At 43.7% G+C, this 8,130-nt stretch overlaps 1 non-coding gene across 1 annotated transcript; it reads right to left on the bottom strand.

Annotated features, from left to right (window-relative positions):
* Positions 1-398: 398 nt before the first annotated feature.
* trnal-caa (transfer RNA leucine (anticodon CAA)) lies at positions 399-511 on the bottom strand. Its single transcript has 2 exons — positions 474-511; positions 399-433 (listed from the first exon to the last, which is right to left on the bottom strand). It is a non-coding gene; the product is annotated as a tRNA-Leu (tRNA).
* Between the last annotated feature and the right edge of the window lie 7,619 nt (positions 512-8,130).

Here is an 8,130-nt window from a genome sequence, read left to right as displayed (position 1 = left end):
GTTCAAGAACAGTTGCTACGCATCCAACACCGGACTTTTGATCAAAAGGTGATAATGTACACTCACGTGCCCATCCATTGAATATTCTGACAACCAATCATTTCACTTTCGAAACTATTCTGTATTGATTAGCTGAGTATGCCAGGAGGAGCTCAGCAGTCCTGGCAGCATCTGTGGAAATGTGTAAACAGTTGACTTCAGGACCAGATAATTCACCGTGAAATTGTTTCTGAATAAATCACTGACCCAGAATTTAGTGCAAGGTGATCTGTTGTAATGCGATGAACAGTGTCAAAAACATAATCTTATCTTCCAACCAGTTTTCTAATCCACCTCAACAACCCAGGGTTTGTTTGCAAAAGTAATATCACCTCGATTGAACGCTTAAAGACAAATTATGTCAGGAGTGGGATTCGAACCCATGACCCCAGATGGAGACCAGAACGCTCCCGTTTGTCAGAATACTTTCATTCCTTGAGTCTGGCGCCTTGGAACACTCGGCCATCCTGACAACTTTTGAGTTGTGTTTGAGAAGGGAATGAATGCTTGATTTGGAAGCAAAGTTATAGACACAAAAACACACATATCATCCTGCCAATCGGAAATGAAGCGAGAGTGTTACAGTTTTTCAGGTTAGGCAACTTCTGTGGAAAGTGAAGCTGTAAAAAAAAATTACACATCCAAGACTTGTGAGACCCATCTCTGCAAGAACTTGGGAAGGACGTTTGTTCAGATAGATGATAACGCTTGGAAGACTCATTGTTTTCATATTTAGGGAAGCAGAGAAATAAACGCTTATAGACAGGACTGAATCTGAAAGCTGGGTGGGAATTGATCGTGACAACGTCAACAGAAACTGGATGCAGGAGGTTCAGTGATACCGGCCAGCGCTGCTCTACAGATGGATGTTGTTAAGTAGACTATAAGGCCCAATAATCTGATGATTGTGGAAGAAAGCGAAGATGTGACAAGGTTCACAAGAACATAAGACATCGTGCAGAAAGGCCGTTCGGTCTCCTGGGTTTGCTTCATCACTCCGTCATGGATGAGAGTTATTACAGTCAGAATGTTGTTCAGGCTTGTAGATCCATGTTTAATCTGATCGAGAGCAAACAGAAGCAGGGTGCTTTGGACGTTAGAACAGCGGCCTTTCTGAGAGATGAGACGCTTAACAGAACGTAATTCGACCAGGTTCTCTGATCCAGTGTTAAAGGCACAGAACGCATTAAAGTAAGACATGGACAAGCGGGGCAGCCACCGTCTAAGTAAAAGGCTCCTCTCGGGATGTGGAAGGCGGGGAGACGTCCAGAGTTCCTGATAACGACACCTGCGAGAAGTGCACACAGCTGCAGCTTGTACCAATTCGCCCTAAGTTTTTGGAGTTGAATCTGGATGAACTCCGGTTCATTCAGGGCCACGGGCGTGATGGACCCGAACATATAGAGCGGTAGGACAGCCAGGGTGCAGGACACAGAAAACTGGGTGACGATCAGGAAGAAAAAGGGTTTAAAGACCCAGTGCAGACTATCTCCATGGCCATTACCCTCAGCAAGACCTGGATGCCGTTTCTGGTTGGATGACCTAGCAGGGGAAAGACATAGAGGTCGGATCTCTGGCACTGAGTATGGTCTGTGACTCAGAAGGGTAAGGGAAGAACAGATTCCTGGATGGTATATTGCCACCCTGGTGCCAGGTCCGGGACTACTTGGAATAATTCTTGAACTTTCTCCAGTAGGAGCGTGAGCAGGCAGCGGTTAGCTCCATTTAGGTGCCAATGGTAGGAAGAGTGATGAAATTCTGCAATGGAAATTCAGAGATTTTGGTGCTGAGGTGGAGGGCAGGTTCTTCGGCGATCTGACAGCGACACGTGTCGCGTCATAATCATGGGAGAGATGGAAATATGATACAGATCAACACGTAGCTAAGGATCTGGTGTAGGAGAGAGGCCAAAGGATTTTTCATTCATTCAACTCTCTTCCAGGGAACCTGAGACCTATTGATAAAGAAGATTTGTACGTGAACCAGAAGTGTACTAATATCCTGCTGGAATATTGTCATGATTAGGTTTAAACTGCGTTTGCAGGGGAATGGTAACTAAAGTGTCAGTACAGTTAGTGCAGAGATTGTGCAGACATGTTGGTAAGATCTCACACATGTTGGTCAGAAGGTACGACTAGTGTCCTGCGCTGCGTATACTTCAGTAGTAGAAGTATCGGAGAATAAGTCAATGAACTCTGGGCTTGGATCAAAACCTGGAATCGTGGTAGCTTAGCCGTTAATGAGAGTTGGTTGCAGAAGAGTCTGGTCTGGCATTTCAGTATCCCTGAGTTCCTTTGTTTCAGAGTGATAGAGCGGGATGGACTAAAGCAGGAGGAGCTGTCACGGCTGACTTCAGTCAGGACAGATGCAGGATTAATCTACTGAGGCTTTATGGGAGAAACTGAAAATGAGGAAAGGTGTGATCACGTTAATGGGTATAGTTTACTGACCACCCAATAGTCAGCAGCATTTAGACGGCCAATGTTGAGGAGATATCGCTGTTTATTGCAAATCATTACGGTTGTTAGTGTAGGTGTTTTTAACATTTCGCACGTTGAGTGTTAATACCACACTTTGAAAGGTCTATATGGGTAGGGGATCGTCAAATGTGTTCAGGATTTTTTATTTTTATTTGTGCGTTTACGACCCGCCGAGAGCGTGTGCGATACTTGATATACTATTATGAAATTAATGAGTCAGGGCAAGGGATAAAAGCTTGTTTTTCCGAACTCTCTGTAACTAGTGATCACAATGCCATTGGTTTCAATGTAAATATGGAAAAAGTTCGTTCTCGTCCGTGCGTTGAGAATTTTCATTGGAGAAAGGTCAATTTTGACGGTATCAAAACACATAGCAAGTGTCGATTGGGGACGGACGTTTTCTGGTAATTGGGTCGCGTTCCGGAATGAATTTCGTAGCGTGCAAAGTTCGTATGGGCCTGTCAGAATGAAAGGTGAAGATAACAAGAGTAAATGACCTTGTTTTTCCAGAAATAGTATTTTTGGCACCACGCATACGATGCCAGCGGATACGGATGAGGTCCCTCACTGTGATCTGGCTTCTGTTTTCACTAAAGACACGTGGGCCTCTGGGGGAGAGTCCAGGGTCTATTCTGCTCTGAAACAAAGGAACTCGACTCACTCGCGCTACGGGTGGAGTCTCAGAGGTCATACTCAGAGTAAGATTCTGGGGCAATTGCAGCACCTTATTAGGCAGAAATCAAATCAGTTTACAAGGATTTGGAAGAAGTTCTCGACTCTTCCACCACTGAACATCCGCCGGGGCAGCAGATCACTTCCAGGTCCGTTCCTTCCGCGGGCTCGATTCCACGCGCCCTCAGGCCCGGGAAGAAGCGCTACGGAGGAATATATTAGGTAGGCTTTTCACTGGGATTCACTCGGCCTCCAACTCTCCGGCCAGCAATAACTTCTTCATATAGAAGAAGGACTGGAGTCGGCGGCCTTGCATTGATTATAGAGGAATGAACCACCTAAAGTTCAAGGCTCGTTACTCTTCCAAACATGAACACTGCTCTTCATATTCCCCAAGGTGAAAGCAGATTCTGGAAGCTGGGCTCGTGGAGTTCATGCAACCTCTTTCGCATATGGGAGGTAAACGGTTGGAAGACGGCAAACAATACACCGACAAGGCGCCTTGAGTGCCTGATTGATGATTCAAGATTCAAAAACTTTATTGTCATTCTAACTGTACATCAGCTCTGCAGGGCAGAATGAGACAGCATTTCCCTGTGGCAGTAAAATCATAACATAACAAACGCAACACTAAATAATAAACATACAATAAATAGTAAAATGTCAGGTAAATTCAAGTTATTTGCCCAATGCAAGTTAAAAGTGTCCAAAGCAGAGTCAAGTAGAGCAGCTATTTAGCAGTCTCACTGCCTGTGGGAGGAAGCTGTTTAGTAGCTTTGTGGTTTTAGTTTTGATGCTCCTGTATCGTTTACCTGATGACAGAAGAACAAACAGTTCATGGAGAGGGTGTGAGGGGTCTTTACTGATGTACCGTGTCTTCTGGAGGCATCGACTCTAAAAGAGGTCTTGGACAGAAGGTAGGGAGACCCCAATAACCTTCTCTGCTCCCCTAACTACCCTCGGCAAGTCTTTTTTTTGTCGGCAGCACTGCAGCTAGTGTACCAGGTTGTGATGCAAAAGGTCAGCACACTCTCAAGCACGCCTCTCTAGAATGTAGTTAAGATGTTAGTGGGGAGTGATGCTTAATTAAGCTTCAACAGAAAGTGCAATCTCTGCTGGGCCCGTTTTATAATCCCAGTGGTGTTTCGGGGCCAGGTGAGATCATGCCATTTAGACTTATGAACGCGCCAGCAGTTATCCAAGCATTTATAAACGGCATGTTCTTGATCATAGGCTTTAGTTCAGCCTGATGAATTCCGAATTTCTGGTAAACACGATGTCTTTTTTTGGGCTGCATCATCTCTAATGGTATTCGCAAGAGAGACCCTAGTAAGAGACAGGCAATTGGACATTGACTATCACCATCCAGTGTGAGTTTACCAACTTTCATCCAAAGTTCAGGAACAACTTCAGTTCAGTGGTGGCTCCGCTGACGGATCTAAACAAGAAATCTTTTTGTCTTTTTGTTTGGACTACCGAGACAGAGGATACTTCACTCGAGTTTTCAGGCTGTTGCAGATTTCAGTGATGTGTTTACGTATTCAGTGAATGAACACTCTCATTCGGCTTGCACTGTTTTAAATCGGAATTGCTTTGCAAACACTAATACACAATATGAATGCAGAGAACATTCAATAGTATTATTTGAGAAACAGCCCAAGGGTGTACATTATGGATCTCGGTCCACATACCATAATTTTGCAAAATGGGTTTCTGTACAATTGATAAATGAATACAAATATTGAACAAAACATGAACGTTGCAAATGATAACCAGGCTGGAGTAGTGACTATTACCTTGCGACTGTTAGCTCATAATTTTAATAATTATTCCTCATGACCTTCCTAAACACGGGTCTTAGTGCCGACTTATAATTGATAATCACATCCTTTGCCAAGACGCTCGCTGATGGGCTGAAGATCAGAGTGAGGATTCACAGTCGGTATCACCAGAAGTAGAGGTCAGTGCAAAACTTCCGGAATTCCCAAGCAGAAGATTTCTGGCACAGTGACTGATGTGACCAGTGGAATTGGTTCTCAGTTTGAGTCTCTATTGACATGAATGGATCTGGTGTTGAGAGGGTGAACAATTTTAAATTCCTTGGCATAAACATCACCCAGGATCTCAACTGGTCTGTACACGCCAGGACTGTGCATCCTGCAACCAGTCAGGATGCTCTCAAGTGTGGATGCACACTGTACTTCGCCCTATCGCAGGACTCCAACATCCAGGCGCATCTGTAGATACGAAATTCCCAATATTCAGGACGTATCCAAAGACAGGTGTGTAAAAAGGGTCTGAAGGATCATAGGGGACCCGAGTCACGCTAACCACAAACTGTTTCAGCTGTTACCATCCGGGAAACTGTGCCACATCACAAATGCCGCGACCAACAGGCTCCGGGATATCTTCCAACAGGCCATTAGGCGGTTTAATTCATGCTGACGCAACTGTATTTTATGTTATAATGAATGTCCTAGTGTACATAATACTGTTTAGAAATTACAACAATTGCAAATTGCTTATTTAGACGGAGATATATCGTAAAGATTTTTACTCCTTGTTTCACGAGTGAACGATTTCACTAATAAGGCCAATTTAATTCAAATAAACAATACAAAATAAAAAAAGAGTTAAAATAAAAGTGGACGTAATATTAATCATGGGCTCCCGCATCTGATGGGATTTGCCTGAGGATAGAGAGACAGAGATGAGATTGCTGGCTCTTAACCAATGTATCAGTACCCCGGATTGCCAAGGACACTGTGAGACAGGGGAATAGTTATGTTACTCCATCTTACAGAACGGAAATCATGATAAAGCGAATAACTACAGAGTGTGCGTAAATCGTCAGAGCTACGGAAGTCATAGGATTTTTCTATTGTTCCAACAAAACCACCATTTCCATCGCTAAATGACTGACATATAACGCAAAAATAATAGATCCCAACACAGACCCCTGTGAAACGCTACTGGACACCGCCTACCAGTCAGGAAACGCTTTATGTATTACTCCATTTTACCCCCAGCCAATCAGCTACTGCTCCGTCCATGCTAGAACCTTTAGTGTATCACCTTGGGCGCGTAGCTTGTCAAGCAGCCTCATGTGTGGCACCTTCTCAAATGCTTTCGGAAGATCTAAGTGAACAACGCCAAATGATTCTCATTTGTCCGCCTTGTTCCCCATTGAAAGAATTCCATCAGATTTCTCAGGCAAGATTTTCCCTGGATGAAGCCATGTTGACTCCGGCCTAGTTTATCATGTGTCTCCAAGTACACCGAGACATCATCCCTAATAATTAACGCCAACATCTTCCCAACCCCTGTGGTCAGACAAACTGGCTTAGATTTTCCCCTCTTCTGTCTCTCCCTGCTTGAAGAGTGAAGTGACGTTTCCAGTCTTCGGAAACTTTGCAGAACGGAGTGATTGTTGCAAGATCATCTCTAGTACCTCAAGCATGCCTTCAGCCAACTCTTTCAGAACTATGGGGTGTACACCGTATTGTCGATTTGATCTACCTTCAGATATTTGAGTTACTCACTAACCTTCTGTCCCGTCATGGTAACTTCACACACTTCATAACCATGACACCTGAAATTTCCAACACACAGCTTGTGTCTTCCACAACGGAGGCTGATGCAAAATATTTATTTAGATCGTTCGGTCTTTCATGGTCCCACATTGCTACACCTCCAGCATCGTTGTCCAGCGATCTGATGTCCAGTGTCGCTATTTTTCTTACTTTATATATATGAAGAAGATTTTGATATCCTTGCTAATATTATTCGCTAACTTACTTTCGTACTCGATCTTTCCCTTCATAATGACTTTCCAGTGCTCCAACTTCCCAGTAATCTTGCTCAATTGTTCACTCTTTCATTTGCTTTTTTTTCGTTTTGAAATCCCGTATTAAGAGCATAAAACCATAACACATAGGCGAAAGTAGGCCGTTCGGCCTGTTGACTCTGCTACAACTGTCAATCATGGGTTGATCCAAATATTCCAGTCATCCTCACTCCGCTGTCTCCTCACCCCATACTCTCTGATGCTCTAACTAATCAAGAACCTATCTATCCCTGTCTTAAATATATCCACTGACCTGGACTCCACAACCGCTCGTGGAAACAAATGCCACAAATTTACCACCCTCTGACTAAACTAATTTGTCCTCATTTCAATTCTAAATGGACATTCTTCAATCCATCAGGTACAGGAGATTTATCCAGCCACAGACGAGGAAGCTTCCTGAGCACCTTCTCAGTCGTAATTTTCCCTGCACAAATTTCACCTCCAAAACATTAACATTCTTGAATGTCCAGTTTACTGCAGACGTCTTCCACTGTGAAGGTTGATGCAAAATGTGCATTCGGATCCTCTGCCGTGGTATTAGTCATGATTGTGTCATCTTTTCTTTAAAATGTTCTTTCCTCTTTGAGATGTATATATCTTATGCCTTCCGGATTGTTTCCCCGTAGTCCAGACATTGCAGTTCAGCTGTCATCCCCGCAAGTGTTTTTTTTTCTCAATCAGTTCTGGCTAACTCTTCACTCATGCCTCTGTAATTCTGTTTACTTCTGATATACTGATACATTTGATTCTAGATTCTTCTCAAATTTCAGGGAGAATTCGATCATATTATGATCACTTTCTGCTAAGGGTCCTGCTAGCTGGAGCTCTCTTATCAATTTTGGTTCATTGCTCATCCCCCAGTCCAGAAGAGCCGATCCACTGAGCTCAAACACGAGGGGCTCTGAAAAGCCATCTAGTAGATATTCTAGAAATTATGGATCCTGTAATGAAGCACCCACCTGATATCCACCAATCTACCTGTATATTGAAGTCCTCCAGGACAGTTGTAATATGGCCCTTCCGGAATGCATCTTCCCCCTCCCGTTGTAATTTGTAGGCCACATCATTTCTACTGTTTGGGGGTCTGTA

The sequence above is a fragment of the Hypanus sabinus genome, chromosome 18 (assembly GCF_030144855.1).
Source record: "Hypanus sabinus isolate sHypSab1 chromosome 18, sHypSab1.hap1, whole genome shotgun sequence".
Classification (NCBI taxonomy): Eukaryota; Metazoa; Chordata; class Chondrichthyes; order Myliobatiformes; family Dasyatidae; genus Hypanus; species Hypanus sabinus.
This window is presented reverse-complemented; position numbering and strand designations above follow the sequence as displayed.